Below are 17546 nucleotides of genomic sequence, written 5' to 3'. Positions count from 1 at the left end.
GTATTTATTAAACACTTACTGTACATCAGTCAATATGACAATGCTGGGGAAATAGTAAGGAGCAATAGACATGGCCTTCGCCCTCAAGGGCTTTAAAAAAGAGAGAAATCTTAAAAGCAGCTATAGCAAAAAAACACAATCCATAGAGAAAAGCAAAAATAAGGATGACAGAAGATTTCTTATAGAAAAAAAAAAAGCAAGCTGGAACAGAGTGAAGAAACATCTTTAAAATTTTTTTGGGGGGTATCCCTGTCAATAATTCTTTAGCCCGCAAAAAATAGCTTTCAGAAATAAAGGCCTTTAAAGATATATAAAATGCCGAATGTGCCAAATGAATTAGTAGCCTGCATAAATGCACTACAAGAATGTTAAAGACACTTTTTAAAGTAGAAAGATTATCATACTAGATGGAAACCTGATGTATTCGATCTGTCAAAATTGGTAACTACATGAATAAAGACTACTTTTTAAATCTCTTCAAAATATAATTGCTTGTTCAAAGATAACAATAATGTATTGTGGGTTTCATAGAAAGAAATCAAATCTATGACAATAGCATAAAGTCCGTAAGGGGAGAAATGGAAGTGTATTGTTGTAATAATATCATTACATTGTATGGGGGACAGCACAGTATCAATTGAAAGTAATAATTTTAAAAGGTCATGCTATAAACCCAGGTAACATAAAGAGTTGTATCAATCCTAAAGACATGCATCTAATAAACAAAGAAAATGGAATCATAATATATTAATCCAAAAGAAGGAAGAATGAGGAAAAAGGTAAAAAAAAAAAAAGATGGTACAAATAAAAAACAAATAGCAAGATGGTAGATTTAAATGTTAGGATATCAATGACATTAATTGGTTACTCCTCAATTAAAACAAACAAGCATAATATTGTCGGGAATTGAAAGCAAGACCCAACTATGTGCTACTTACAAAAAATCTATTTTAAGCATAATGACACAGTTTGAAAGGAATAGCATTCTGAGAAAGATACAATTAATCAAAATAAAACTGGGAGACTTCTAGATTCAGCTCAGATTTGTAGAGAGGCCTATAAATATCCCTCCAAACTTTACAAAATGGCAAACACTGTACACAATTCAACAACTCTTGTGAACCCACCAAAGAACAGAAATTGCAGGGCAAACAAATAACATGAAATCTGGATAAACGCTGGCACCTGAAGATATCAGTACTCCAGCATTTGCTTACCTGGAACACATGCCACATAGCACGACATAAACTGATAAAAAGCTACAGCTAGAACATTTTCAAGAATATCTAAGAGTCAAGTGGGGTCGAATAAAAGTGTGAAACCCATGGAAGTGACAGATATAGGGCTGTGGGGGTCATACCTTTTGCAGACTTTTCCTCCAGGAACCTTACCAGGGTCTCACGGAGAAGACTGGAGAAAAACCAGAAGAAGCTTCTCCCATGGTGGGGGAGAGACACACCAGCTGCCATGGAAAGTTGCAGAGAAGAGTTTCCCCCATCTTCCTTACACATCACAAACCTTAATCGGCAGGGGAAAAGCAATAAACACTGTTACCTGGGGCTCTTAGAACATGAGAGAAAACCCAGTGCAGCTGGGGAAAGAACAGAAAACAAAGCAAAACAATCAAAAATAAAACCCCGCACAGTCGCTAGGGGAATGTAGGGGGATGCGTACCAGGCCGGGCACTACCGCGGCAAGAGGGCACGTGGTACTCGTGAGGTCTGTGCATGGGAGACGCAGGACACAGTTCCCGCCAAGACTGAGGGTAAACCAGAACGTCAACCAATGCCTCCGCCCTCACCTGTCACTCAGTAAATACAATAATGGAACACAGCTGGGAGACTGTTAGAGCAAGAACCTCTCTAGGCCACAGCGCAAAAAGGAAACCCATGGCCAAGAAGAGAGAAGAAAATGAGAAAACAAACAAACAAAATCTCTTTAAATGAACCTACTGCCAAAGCCAAACTTGACACCAGAGGACCTTGAAGACTATGGTGCAGGGAAAGTGAGCACAGCAACAAGGGGCCTTCAACCCAGCTCGACCTGGACAGGATCACCACAAGCCCACCTGCCACAGGCCTAGCAGAACGAAAGGAGTTTGGTTTCACAAGCAAAACAAAATATTTACCTCAGTATCCACTGTCTCATACAACAAAAGTTCAAGCTTACGATTAAAAAAAATTCTATAGCATACCAAAGGGCGAGGAAAAACAAATTCTGAAGAGCCAAAGCAAACATCAGAACCAGACTCAGATATGAGACAGATGTTAAAAACAATCCCAGCAATGTGCCTCAGTTGACGTTCATAGAACATTCTAATCCACACAAGCAAAATACGCCGTGAGCCCATGTAAAAGTGTTCAACATCATCAATCATTAGGAAAATGAAAAATAAAACCATAATAAACTACCATTACATACCTTCCTGAATGATTAAACTGAGATATCACCAAAAGCTGGTGTGGAGCAAACATAACTCTCATACTTGTGCTATCAATCACCTTGGAAAAAGTTCTGGCAATATCTTGTATAACTAAACATACACTTACCAATGGTCCTGCAATTCCAGTACTAGGTAACTAACCCTAAAAATGAAAACATATGTACACAAAAGGATGTAATTTCAAATGTTCCAAAGCAGCTTTACTCATAAGGGTTAAAAACTAGGAACAGTAGAGTTCACGAACAGGTGAATGTATTAATGAACTGATGTATATCCATACAATGAAATACTGCTTACCAATAAAAAGAGATTATACTATTTGACTTCATGTATTTTAAGTTCTGAAACAGACTCAGGCATTATATGATCTAAAAATATCAGAATGATAGTCACCTCTTAAAGGAGGTATGAGTTGAGTGGAAATGGCATGGCCAAACTTTTGGGGATGATGGTAATATTCTATATCTTGATTCATTTTACATGGCTATGTGTGTTTGTTAAAACTCTGAAAGCATAACTGTAATTTGTGCAATTCATTGTGTAAAATGATGTTAGAAGAAAAGAACTGCATTAAATATTGAATTCTATCTAAGATCTGCTTGCTGAAATATTTAGAAGTGTTCTGATGTCTGTGATTTAGTTTTAAATTCATCAAAAAATAAGATGATTGATTGATGGGTAGGGGTATGGGTGAAGGGTCTGGACATCTGATAAAGCAAGAAAAGCAAAAGGTTTGTCATATAATCTAGGGTTGTGCCTATGAATGTTTACTATACAATATTTTCAACTTTGATACATATTTTAGTGTTTCTATAATACAAATTGGAAAAACAAAAGAAATGCGGAAGAGGCTGACCACTGTCTCCAACCACTGCAGGCGTCTAGCTGACATATGGAGAAATAAAGGATGTACATATATTTTTAAAGTTTATAGTTTTCACAGGATGCCTGGGTGGCTCAGTTGGTTAAGCATCTGCCTTCAGCTCAGGTCATGATCCCAGGGTCCTGGGATAGAGCCCTGCATCAGGGTCCCTGCTCAGTGGGGAATTTTTCTCCCTCTCCCTCTGCCCCTCCCCCCACTCCTGCTCTCTTTCTCTCAAATAAACAAAATCTTTTAAAAAATTTATAGTTTTCACTATTACACGAGAATGGATATTCTAATAATCGTAAGGGGGGGAAAGAAAAATCTTTTCCTTCTGTCCTTCTAAGTTCCCAGCTGAAGCGCTGTAATAAAGGACAGATTACCAAGAGAAAAACATACAAATTTATTTAATATGTCACAAGGGAGCCCTCATAAGGAAATGAAAACCCAATGGAGCTGTTAAACCTCAGCATTTGAATGCTAGGTTTGATGAAGGGTGGAAAGTCATAGAAAAATGGAATAGGACAAAAGGATATGAGCAAAGGGTAATAAACTGAGGGAAACTTAGCAAGGTCTGTTAATTTGAACTCCTCTCTCAGCATCCCTTAGTCTTTAGAAATAGGATACTCCTTTCCTCTGGGTAAAGGGTGGGCCACACCCCACACAAGGGCCTTATCACCTACTTCAGGGACACGGGGGTCTTATGACCTACATGGAGAGACAAAGGGTATCAGAGAGTCCTTCATGCATCTGCCATTTCTCAGATTCCTTCAGCTTAAATATTCACTATGCCAAAGTGTCATATTATGGGGTAGCATATCCTGAGCCCCGTCATACAGAAATAAGACTTAATTATGTCTAAAGTAACCAGAATACATTTTATTGTCTGAGAGAGTGAGTGGAAAAGTCATAGATCTTGCCCCAGATATCATCCGAGGGACAAAGAAGAACTAGCCAAACATAACAGGCTTAAAAGGACAGTGAGAGGAATAAAATCACTTTATCATTACATTCTATTGTATTTTTCTTTTCAACCTAGCAGTTACACACAGATTTTCCTGGCAGGGTTAAAAGCACAGTTTAGATTAAACATTATATAGTTATAGTGTCTCCAATCCATGCAGGGGTGTGATTTTTCACCAGTGGAATGAATTATTCTGTAGTGATTAAATAAAGAGACATTAAAGCCAAAGTGCCTAGTATGTTATATTGGCTCTATATTCATCGGCTGTGGAAAAAAATTGTTTAACCTCACAGAGCAAGTTTGTTCATCTGTAAAATAGAGATAACATTAGTACATATCACATAGGGTTTGTTCTTTTGGAAACTGCTCCCCACACCTGGAGGGCTAGGAGAGGCTGAAGGAAGAGGCGGCATCCCATATTAGAAGGTGGCAAGTTTAGTAAGCAAGGGAACTTACACAAGAGGTTTTGCTTGGGCAGCCCGAGGACAGGTAGATCTCTGCACCTGCCTGCCAGAATTCTAAAGTTTATACAGAGGGCTTAATGAGGTTTGGTCAGCATACTGTCCCAATGGCCTCACCAACACATTGTTCTCTCAAGGCTGCATTCTTGAAATCGGCTCACACTGTGGGCAGAGTGGGCAGAATATACATTCCAAGAACATGGGAAGGGTGAAGAGCCTCCCATTGCATGGATCCAGCTCTTAGGTCAACCGGAGGTCATGTCATCTTGATGACCTCCTCCAACAGGGTTGTAGTTAGAATTAAGTAAGTTAATGATTAAGCCATCTAGGGAAGTGCAATATAAATACTGGTGATTACAATTTTGAGTATTGTTTGCACTTTTATAAAGGCATTTGATATAATAGCTAAATGAGTCTCTTTTATCTTTATAGTATTTATTAAATTCACTACTAATGCCAAAGGTATAACCTATCAGGTCAAACTATTTTAGTAAACTTGTAAAAAGTATAAATTGAACAAAAAGAAAAATGGCTAATATTATAAAATAACTTCCTTACAATTCTAAGAAATTTATGCTTTTTCTTCAAGGAATTCACAAATCTGTCACACATAGTTTCTCACATCAAATGATTTTCCATCTTTAGCATTGGATTTTAGTTTTAGGTACACTGTCTTAAGTACATACACAGGACTGGCATATATTTCTTAATGTTTAAAATGTTCATTTTACATTTTCTCTGTTATATTATCATTGATATTCAGTGTGTATATACATCTATGTAGATTTTCATTTGGTAGGGATAGCATTGTTCTGTAGACTGGTTAAAAAGAGTATGTCCTAAATTATATATTCTTGGTTAAAAAGAGTATGCCCTAAATTACATATTCTCAATTAATTTAGCTGAAGATACAGAAATTTAGCATCCATGCAGTGGCCCCACAGAGCAGCCAGTTGATACAGAATATCTCATCACCATTTCTTTTTTTTTTTAAAGATTTTATTTATTTATTTGAGAGAGAGAGAGTACATGAGATGGGGGAGGGTTAGAGGGAGAAGCAGGCTCCTCGCCGAGCAGGGAGCCCGATGCGGGACTCGATCCAGGGACTCCAGGATCATGACCTGAGCCGAAGGCAGTCGCTCAACCAGCTGAGCCACCCAGGCGCCCCTCATCACCATTTCTTTGACCCAAACCCCAGATTCTCTAGTAAAGATTGTGCAATTGTCCTTGATACCTTCCATACAAGTCAGGGTCTTGCCTAGGCTGAAAAGCTTAGTTTTCTAAGAACATCATTGATTCCTATCATTCCCCTCCCTTCAGAACTTACAATTCCGTTCAAAAACTTATGTAGACAATTTCTTCTACCTGCTTCTGTTAAAGAGAATATTTATAAACATTGGACTCTTCACTTGTTGGCTCTAACTCTGTGTCCGCATAGCTGCCTTCTTATGGATGGGCAGGAAAGCAGAGTTTGCACCCAATGTTTTTTTCAGTAATTAGTGACTCTCCATCTTTATTTCTGACTTCCTAGAAAGATCCCCTCTTTACAACATTCTAGAGTTTAGACGGAACTGAACAACAATGGAGCAAACACTGGTTAAACTAAACATCAGGAACCTGCGTGCTTTCCCTCACAGTAGTTGCGAGCATCTCAGGCTCCTCTCTGGATCCAGTTCGACTCCTTGACTCGTATTTAGTAGTGTGGGAGGAGGTAACTGTGCTACCCATACGTACAGGCCAAATCACCATTTTCATTTTCATTTCTCTGGTTTTGGTTCATTATTTCACGTTGCTTTTGTTGTTGCTATTATTTTAGCCTAGTACATTGTTGTGGATTCTACACATTTTTAATTTTCATGGCCAGGGAAGCCAATGATACAACTGAATCTGTTCCATCAAAGAGAATTTTTAATGCATGTCATTGTGTATGTGCCTCCTGGGGACAAAGGGGGTTTCTTCTTACTAAACCCAAGTACAAGCATACTTCACTTTCTGAAAGTTCACACTATGACACTTTGCTTTTACAAAAGGCCTTATTAGTATCTGTTTTCACTAAACAAAGAAATCCGTAGAGAAGTTTCACTGGTGGGAAAAAGAAAAAAAGGTGAAAACCAAGAATAGTGTTCAGGGTTTGTTTGGCAGTGAGCAGTTATAGAGGCATGTCTACCTGAGCAGGGAGAGTGGAACCAGGTCCTTCCCGGGGAATTCAGCATCAAGCTGCCAGAGTTTGGAACTGCGTCTGTGAGCGTATGTGTTTTATCTTGATTTATTTTGTGAATCTATTAGCAAGGTGTGTCCTGAGGTATCAGAAAAGCCTATGTTATTTTGGGGGGATCTAGGAATGCTAAGAAATTTTAGTATAAATTACTGATAACTGCTTCTCTACACCATTTTGGCTCATGAAAGTTTTCATAGAAACACTCTACTTTCGGATAGTGAGGGGAACCTGTATGTTCAAAAGGTGAAATAAAGACTGCTTTAATTAGAATGGTATTTTTCATTACATTTCCAAATTTTAGAACACATTATTGTGATATAAAGGTAAAAGAAGGATTTTGTTCTCTGATACAGCCATTCAGCAATTTACTTAATCACTCTTGCGTTTTAGTCCCCTGTTCTACAAAATAGAAAGTAGTAGCTATTATTAAGTACTCTGGCTTTTCAATTCAAATTTCACATCTCAATTCAATGCAAAACATAACAATACTTTTTAAATGGACTTAAATAGATGTGCTCACTGTATTTATGAATTGAGCCAAATTTGGGCAGGGTAATTGACACTTAAGAGAATTCAATTGAAGTTCAAATAGTTTGATGAATTAAAAAGGTAGATATAATTATGACTGGTATTTCAATTAGGTAAAACAACCTTTCAACCACAGAATCATTTGGTAGCGTTTTAAGAAAAGACAAGATAGCACTGGGATGCAACCTAGATTATGCACATAATTCTCTATCTCGACAACAAAGGGGTTTCTGCTAAAACCCAGTGTTCAGGAAAGAATCGATGGAATTTGGAACTTTCCCACATCACTAATATAGGAGTTTAAACAGCAAGACTATAAGAAAAACTTAATAGACACATTAGCCTTTATTCTGGTAATAGACATTAAGTCTGCAGGATGCTGTACCAGGGAAAGTTCAATCTATTTTCAATGAGAAGTAACAAATCATGATTTGGCTAAACCTTATACAGATGCCTGAAAGAACTTTCTGGCTGGGATGATGGAGAGATGTGAGCCTTGAGTTCCCAATAAGATTGCAGATTCTCATTCCTTAAAGATAAAAATAAGATGTCTACCTTCTTGGGATTACTTTACTGCAGACCTAGGATTAAGGTGGGGAGATGAATGAAGTAGGCATTAAAGTTTCATTCCAGGCCTATAACTCAATGAATTTCTTGAACTCACCATTTTCACCTTGTAACAGATTCAGCAATGCAGCAAAATTACCAGGCAACCCAATTTCTTAGGGTTGTAGCAATGTCACAGATAATTAAATAGAAACTGGGGTTTTGTCCTGGTTTCAATAAATTGGCCAGCTGGACCACCAGCAACATCTCCCTATGCAGTTATAGAGATCTAGCAGTGTGTTAATAAAAGCCTCAGGGAGGTCCCACAAATTATTGGCCATTTTCTACAGGAGATATAGCTCTGGGCAAAACTTCAAAATGAATATCTAGTACTCCTGTTCCAATAAAAAGAGGAGCATACGAGTACATGGCATATACATACGTTTATGTGCATGTATGTTAAATGACCTAAGAAGTATTGAAAATTAATGAGACATTATGGAAAAATGGCTAACTTCCCTCTCCCCCTACCATATAAAGCTCTACTAATCCAACAACTCACCAGCTATTAATACTTAGTATTCAAAGGAAAAACACATTTGCAATTTAATTAAAGCACAAGGTGGTAGGTTCTATTTAGAAATTTCACGGTAAAGGCAATTTTCTCTCCCCACACCATTTTTTTTTAAAACCAACCTAATACCTGACGTTTCTCATATATGACTTGCTAGTGCTGTTAACACTGAAATTAGTCTAATGCAATAATAAGTGAGAGGTTTAAAAATAATAAAAATAAAATAAACACAATTTATGTATAAGTAATTTAATTATATAATTAAACATAATATAAATAATACCATTCAACACTTGAAGAATTCAATTAGCTTAAAGTTGACTATGGAGGAAAACTAGATGGGGGGATAAAATCCCGTGCATTCTTTACTTTTTGATCATGAGCTAAGTAATGATTATATTATTGTTCATTTTTCCAACAATTCAAATCTATAATACTAAAAATTTTAATAGAATTGCTGCAAAAAGTTAAATATTGTTACATTCCCCAAATTTCTGAAAACAACAACAACAATAATAATAATAAAATATTATGTACTAATGGTATCATTTCTGCTCAGCTTGTTAAAGAGAAAAGAGATCTAATTATAAGAGCCTCTCTCCAGGGAACCAATCCTTGCCTATAAATTTTAATGTCAATTTTCCCACTTACCAGAACAATTTGGAAATTGCACACATCCATTTTTGGGTCTTTTATTTTTCAATCTAGACATCACAACCTTTAAATATTTTAATAAATGTTAAATTGACATTTCACTAACTTTCAAAGTCTTGAAATATTTCCATTACCCAAATTAACTTTTAAGTGTGGATCCCCAATTCTTATCTGTATATGTTATAAATATTACCCCCACAAAAAATGTATAAAGTATAGATTCTAACAAAAAGTCTCACCATAAATAGTCCCTGTGTTTGTGGCACTTCTGTCTGTAAACATTTTTTTTTTTAACTAAGAAATTTCTAAATCAAACATACTCTGTAACAAAACGTAGAATCTTATGAGACACTATTTTACTGGCATTTAGCCCTAGACGGTAGACAAATTCTTCTCAGTAATTGATCAATCAATAAAGAGACATATATATGTATACATATATATAAGAAGACATATATATATGTTATAAATACATATATGCATACATACATATACACATATACAAGAAGACAGGTAATATAAATATAGAGAGAGATCAATAAGAATTAGTAATGCAATGTTAATGGCTATTGTGGTGGGATTATATGTTAAATTCTATTTCCCTTTATATATATATATATTTTAAATTTTCTATAAGTATGTATTATTATTTTATAATTTTTATAATTATAAACATAAACATTGTATTTTATAATTATAAATTATAATTTTATAATTATAAACATAAGCATTGTATTTTAAGAAAGAAAAATAGTTTCACGAGTATTTAATCTCTGAACATTCAACCGATAGCATTGAATACAAAATATTTTTCATATCCATAATATCCCTGATAAAAATCAAATTCCTACTGCTAATTCTTTCTAGTTCCTTATGCCTTATAGACTTAGAAACTGAATGTCGTATATAAATCTAGCCTTTAATTTCTAATTTAAAAGCCTCCATAGTAAAATTTTTAAATTTTTTTATTTGATAAATTTGATGTTGCATTTTATAAATTTTAGGTATACACCATGTTACTTTGATACATTTATATATTGTGATATGATTGCCATTGAGGCAATATTTAGCACATTATATCATAGTACAATATTATAGTCTATATTCATTATCCTGTGCATTAGATCTCTATGGCTTATTTAGAACTTGTTACAAGTTTATACCCTTAAATACCATGAGTCTTATCTCTCCATCACCCATCCTCTAGTAACCAATATTTTATTTTCTGGGGTTTTTTTTTGCAAGCTTAACCTTTTTAGATCCCACATTTAAGTGATATCATGCAGTACTTGTCTTTGCCTCATTTATGCTGTTTAGCATAATGTGCTCAAGGTACATCCACATTGTCACAAATAGCAAGATAGTCTCCTTTCTTGTGGTTAAATGATATCCTACTGTGTATATATATATACCACATCTATTTTAGCCATTCATCCATTGATGGGCATTTGGGTTGTTTCCATATCTTGGCTATTATAAATAATATTGAAATAAATATGGGATTTTATATGTCTTGTCAAAGTTCTGATTTCATTCCTTTTGGCTAGGTACCAAGGAAGTGGAATTGCAAGGTTATAAGGTAAATCTATTTTTAATTTTTTTTTTTTAAAGATTTTATTTATTTATTTGACAGAGAGAGACACAGCGAGAGAGGGAACACAAGCAGGGGGAGTGGGAGAGGGAGAAGCAGGCTTCCCACCGAGCAGGGAGCCCGATGTGGGGCTCGATCCCAGGACCCTGGGATCATGACCTGAGCCGAAGGCAGACGCTTAACGACTGAGCCACCTAGGCGCCCCTATTTTTAATTTTTTGAGGAAACTTCATATCATTTTCACTAGTGGTTGGACTAATTTACATTCCCACTAACAGTGTGTAAGGGCTCCCTTTTCACCACATCCTCGCCAGCAATTGTCTCTTGTCTTTTTGTTAATGGCCATTCTAAAAAGTGTGAGGTGATATCTAATTGTGGTATTTATTTGCATCTCCCTGATGATTAATGACACTCAGCATCTTTTCATGTACCTGTTGGCTATTTTGATGTCCTCTTTTGCAAAATGTCTATTTAGTTCTTCTGCCATTTTTAATCACATGTTTTTTATGATATCTCATTAGTTCTTTTATTTTTTTAAAGATTTATTTATCTATGTTAGAGAGAGAGAGAGTGAGAGCAAGAGTGAGCACAGGGAAGGGCAGAGGTAAATAATCTCGAGCAGACTCACCACTGAGCACAGAGAGCAACATGGGGCCCAATCCCAGACCCTGAGATCATGACCTGAGTCAAAATCAAGAATCTGATGCTTAACCGATTGAGGCACCTGGGAGCCCCACATTAGTTCTTCATATATTTTAAATATTAACCCCTTACCTGACGTATGGTTTGCAAATATCTCCCATTCTGTAATTTACCATTTCATTTTGTTAATTGTTTATTTTGCTGTGCAGAAGCTTTTGCATTTGATGTATTCCATTTGTTGATTTTTCTTTTGTTGTGCTTTTGAAGTCATGTCCAAAAAATCATGGCTAAGCCCACTATTGATGAGCTTCTTTCCTACACGTTCTTCTAGGAATTTTAGGGTATTAGGTCTTACATTTAAGTTTTTGATCCATTTTGAGTTAATTTTTGTAAGTGGTATGGCATAGGAGTCCAATTTCATTGTTTTGGATGTTTCTCCAATTTTCGCAGCACCATTTGTTAAAGAGACTATCCTTCCCCTATTGGGTTCTTGGCTGCCTTGTCAAATATTAGTTGACTGTATATGCCAGAATTTAATTCTGGGCTCTCTGTTCTGTTCCATTAGTCTATGTTTCTATTTTTGTGCCACTACCATACTGTTTTTATTACTATGGTTTTGTAGTATAGTTTAAATCAAGAAGTGTGATATCTCTGGCTTTGTTTTTTTCTCGTTGTTGTTGTTTTTGATTTTTTGTTTTGTTTTGTTTTCTTCCCCCCTCAGGATCACTTTGGCTATTTGGGGTCTTTCGTGGTATCACACAAATTTTTGGATTGTTTCTTTTATTTTTGTGATGAGTGTTTTTGGTATTTTGATGGTGATTGCACTGAATGTGTGGATGACTTTGGATAGTATGACTATTTTAACAATACTTATTCTCCATCCATGAACACAAGATGTCGTTGTACTTCTTTGATTTCTTTCAGCAAAATCTTTAGTTTTCATTGTACAGATCTTTAATTTCCTTGGTTAAATTTGTTCCCACATGTTTTATCATTTTTGGTGCTATTGTGATTGGGATAGTTTTTCTGATCACTAGTATAAAAGAATACTGCTGATTTCTGTAAATTGATTTTTAACCTGCTACTTTACTGAAATCATTGTTTAATTCCAACTGCTTTTTGATCGACTCTGAGATTTCCCATATATAACATCATATCACCAGTAAATAGTGACAATTTTATTTCTTTCTTCTCGATCCAGATGCCTTGTATTTCTTTATCTTGCCTAATTGCTCTAGTGAGGACTTCTAGTACTATATTGAATAGGAATGGTGAGTGTGGGCAATGTCTTATTTCTGCAGTATCCCAGGGATAAGTCCCACTTGTCGTGATGTATAATCCTTTTGGTGTGTTCTTGAATTTCGTTTGCTAATATTTTGTTAAGAATTTTTGCATCTATATTCATTAGGGATATTGGTCTGTTGCTTTCCTGTGATATCCTTAAGGATTTTGATATCAAGGCAATGCTGACTTCATAGAATGAATTGAGAAGTGTTCCTTCTTCAAAATTTTGGAAGAGTTTGAGGATGACTGGTATTAATTCTTTAAAGGTTTGGTAGTATTTATCAATGAAACCGTGCCTGGAGTTTTCTGTGTTGGGAGTTTTTTATTAATGACTCAGTCTCTTGATTTGTTATTGGTATGTTTGGATTTTCTATTTTTTCCTGATTTAATTTTAGTAGGTTGTGTGTTTCTAGAAATGTATCTGTTTTTTGTAGGTTATGTAATTTGTTGGCATATAATTGTTCATAGAAGTCTCTTATAATTCTCTATATTTTTGTACTGTTTCCTCTTTCAGTTCTAATTTTCTTTGATTCTTGTCCCAGTTTTCTTATTTACGCTAGCTAAAGGTTTGTCAATTTTGTTTATCTTTTTGATGAATCAGCATTTAGTTTTGCTGATTCTTTTTATTTATTTTTGTCTCTATTTCATTTATTTCTGCTCTGATTTTTATTATTTCCTTCCTTCTGCTTAATTTTGGGCTAGTTCCTTATTTATTTATTTATTTATTTTAGTTTCTTGAATATAAAGTTAGGTTGTTTATCTGAGATCTTTCTGATATTTTAATATATGTATTTATTGCTATAAACTTTCCCCTCAGAACTGCTTTTGCTGCATCAAAATTTGATATGTTGTATTCTCATTTTCATTTGTTTCAAGATAATTTTTTGTCTCCCTTTTGACTTCTTTTTGGACCTATTGATTATTTAGAGTTTTTGTTTAATTGCCATATATTTGAAGATCTACTTTCCTCTTGTTGATTTCTAATTTCATGCCATTTTGGTCAGTGAAGATAGTTGGTATGATTTCAATCTTCTTAAATTTGCAAAGAGTGGTTTTGTGGCCTATCATATGATCTACCCTGGGTAACGTTCCATGCATACTTGAGAAGAATGCATACTCTGCTTCTTTGGGGATGGAATGTTGTATATATAACTATTAAGTCCATTTGTTCTACAGTGTGGTTCAATTCCATCATTTCCTCGTTAATTTTCTGTCTGAACAGTCTATCTATTGCTGATAGGGGGTATTGAAATTCCCTAATATTATTGTATTGTTGTAATGTTGTCTATTTCTCCCTTAAGATCTATTAGTATTTGCTTGATATATTTTGGTAAGATATTGGGAGTACATATATTTATGATTGTTATATCTTCTTGATGTATTGACCACTTGTTCTGAAGAAAAGATTCACAGCAGCTGTACTCTCAGTTTTGAGGGGAAAAAAACACTTCATTGGTATTAGAAAAATCTAATAGAAACAGAAAGAAGAAAGGGAAAAATCTATGCATAGATGAGGGCAATAGTAAGCAGTAAAATAAGACAGAGTTACATCAAATTGGGTACTTACAGCATCCAACCTCGTTAGCTGGGGAAGCCCCATGGAGACAACCAGGCTGGACTCCCAATGGAGAGGCCTGGGCACAGCATTCCCCACTCAGATGAGACTTCCACCTGACCATCCCCCTAAGGGCCATATTTATAGGGCAAATGACAGGGTCTGAAGTTAACATCTGTTGGCCTATGTGCAGTTTGGAGCGAGCTGCATTTCTATGTTACCATGTCTTTACATATTCAAGGAGCCTGGGCTAGGTGTGCTTGCCTCCCCTCCCATATTCCTTTCTGGGGGCCAGCCCAGCCTGGAGCCAGAGGGGATGTAAGACAAGATTGACAGCTCTTGGCATCCAGACCAAAAGGGCCAATTCTGATCTGGAGGCCAGCTAATGTCAACTAAGCAGGCTCCCAAAGTCACTTACGCAGCACAAGTCTCACAAACAACATTCTTTAGCCTGCCTATGTACGGTGCAGGTCAGGGTAGTCCATTGCAGAAAACTCCATCTATCCAACACACCACTTTATTATTATATGATGACCTTCTTTGTCTCTCGTTACCATTTTTGGCTTGAAGTCAATTTTATCTGATATAAGTATCACTAACCCACTCTCTTTTGGCTACCATATGCTTGGAGTATCATATTGCATCCCTTTACTTTGATTTTATACCTTACTTTATAACTGAGATGAGTCTCCTACAAGCAGCATATAGTTGGGTCTTGTTTTTTAATCCATCCAGATACTCCCTGCCTTTTGATTGGTGAATTCAATCTATTTACATTTAGGGTAATTATTGATGTGTAAGGACTTACTACTTACTACTACTTTTGTTTTCTGGTTGCTTTGTATCTCCATTGTTTCTTTTTCTGTGTGTTTCTGTACTATTTTAAGTTGGTGGTTTTCTTTTTATTATTATTATTATTATTATTATTATGCTATGTTAATCACCATACATTACATCATTAGTTTTTGATGTAGTGTTCCATGATTTTCTATGATGATTTGCTCGGTTTTCTCTTTCTTTATGATTTTGTGTCTTTATCCTACGTATTTGTTTTGTGGCTCCCATGAGGTTTGTATAAAACATTTCATGCATAAAATAGTCCTTTTTTCCATTGATAGCAATGTATCTCCATTTGCCTTTACAGGTTCTGTCATTTTCCTCTTCCCTCTTATATTTTGTCACAAATTACTCCTTTTTATGTTATAAGTTTGTTACCAAATTATAATAGCTATCGTTATTTTTTTAAAGAGTTATTTATTTATTTTAGAGAGAGAATGTGTGTGCATACGCTCATGTGAGTGGGGGGGAGGGGCAGAAGGAGCCAGAGAGACAGAGAAGGAGAGAAGCAGACTCCTTGCTGAGCACAGAGCCTGACACAGGGCTCAATCTCATGACCCTGAGATCACAACCTGAGCCTAAACCAAGAGTTGGCCGCTTAAACTACTGAGCCACCCAGGAGCCCTGCTATATTTATTTTTAATGCTCTTTTCCTTCAGCCTTTATGCTATACCTGTGTATTCAACATCCTATTCTAAAATACAGTTACAGTTTTCTAATTCTGGCTGCTTATCAGCTTATTCAAAGTTTCATGTACTTTTATCTTTTTGTTTCAGGTACAAGAGCTTCTTTCAACATATCTTGTAATACAGGTTTAATGGTGATAAATGCCCTCAGCCTTAGTTTGTCTGGGAAAGCTTTTATTTTTCCTTCCTATCTGAAAAAATTAACTTTGCTGGGTAGTATATTCTTCGCTGGCAATTTTTAATCTTTCAGTACTTTGAAGGCATCCTTCTACTCTCTCCTGGTCTGTAGATTTCTGCTGAGAAATCTGTTGATAGGTTATTTTCTTTTATTTTCCCTGACTGCCTTTATGATTCTTTATTTATCATTGACTTTTGACAACTTCATTATAATGTGTCTTGGAGAGTATCTTCTTGCATTGTGATACTATGGTGATCTATTAGCTTCATGGACTTTTATGTCTAGTTCTTTCCCCAGGTTTGGGAAGTTCTCAGCTCTTATCTCTTTAAATAACCTCTCTGCCCCCTTCTCTTTCTCTTCTTCTGGGATACCCATTATTGTTATGTTGGTTCTCCTAAAGGAGTTGTTAGCTCTCATAGGGATTCTTCACATTTTTAAATCTTAGTAATCCCTTTTCTTCCATCTCAATAATTTCTAGATTTTTATCTTTCAGATCACTAATTTTCTCTTCCATCTGATTGGCTCTATTCCCAGTGCTTTCTAATGCATATTTCATCTCACTTATCGAGTTCTTCAGCCTCAGAATTTGTTTAGGATCCTTTTTAAGATTTCAATTTCTTTATAAAGCACTCCTTCTATTCATTAATTTTATTCCTAAGTTCATTGAATCGTCTCTCTGAGTATTCTTGTAGCTCACTGAATTTCTTTCATAACACCTATTTGAATTCTCTGTCAGTTGGCTTCCAATCTTCCATGACGTTGAGTTTGGTTGCTGTAGAATTGTCTCTATTATTAAGTAATTTCTTACTTAATAATGGTTTAGATAATTTCACTTTGACTTCTTCAGGAATTTTGGTTATTTTGACTTATTCTTACCTCCATCCCTCCCGAGAGGGATGCGATGCAATGTGTTTAGGACAACTGAATCATCTATAAGGTATAGAAGAAGGAGGAATTGAATTGTTTGTAAAGAAAGTGAAGTCATGTAACTTTCTTCAGAGGAACTATCTGAGATTAGAATATGTAGTTCTCCAGGACCAGATGTCAAAAATACCTGGACCATTTAGTGACATTTGTAACTCCTTCTTTGCTTTCTCTCATCTGTCTTTTACATTAATAAGCCAATGTTTTGTTTATTCTGCTTCCCAAATATGTTCTCCTTTTATTATCATTGCTAGGGCTTCCAGCCTGTCCTCCTCCTATTTCTGGTCTAAATAACAGTGACTGTCTCCTACCTGTTATCCTTGATATTAGCTTCTCTGCCCAGTAGCCCATCCCCCCCATCTCCAAAGAGTTCATTTCTTTTTTTTTTTTTTTCCAAAGAGTTCATTTCTAAAACAAATGTTTAGTCATTCTACACCCTATTTTAAAAGGCAACAGGGCACTCTATTATTCATGTCAGAAGGTCCAAAATATTTGTATGGCCCTCAAAACCCATCAAACATGATCTCAAATAAACTTCCAGCTTATCCCAAGTAACAAATTCTGTCCCACCACATTTCCACTTAGAGTATACCTTATGC

This window comes from Leptonychotes weddellii, chromosome 2 (assembly GCF_054177405.1).
Source record: "Leptonychotes weddellii isolate Sample4059 chromosome 2, ASM5417740v2, whole genome shotgun sequence".
NCBI classification, from domain to species: Eukaryota; Metazoa; Chordata; class Mammalia; order Carnivora; family Phocidae; genus Leptonychotes; species Leptonychotes weddellii.
Note: the sequence above shows the minus strand (reverse complement) of the source record.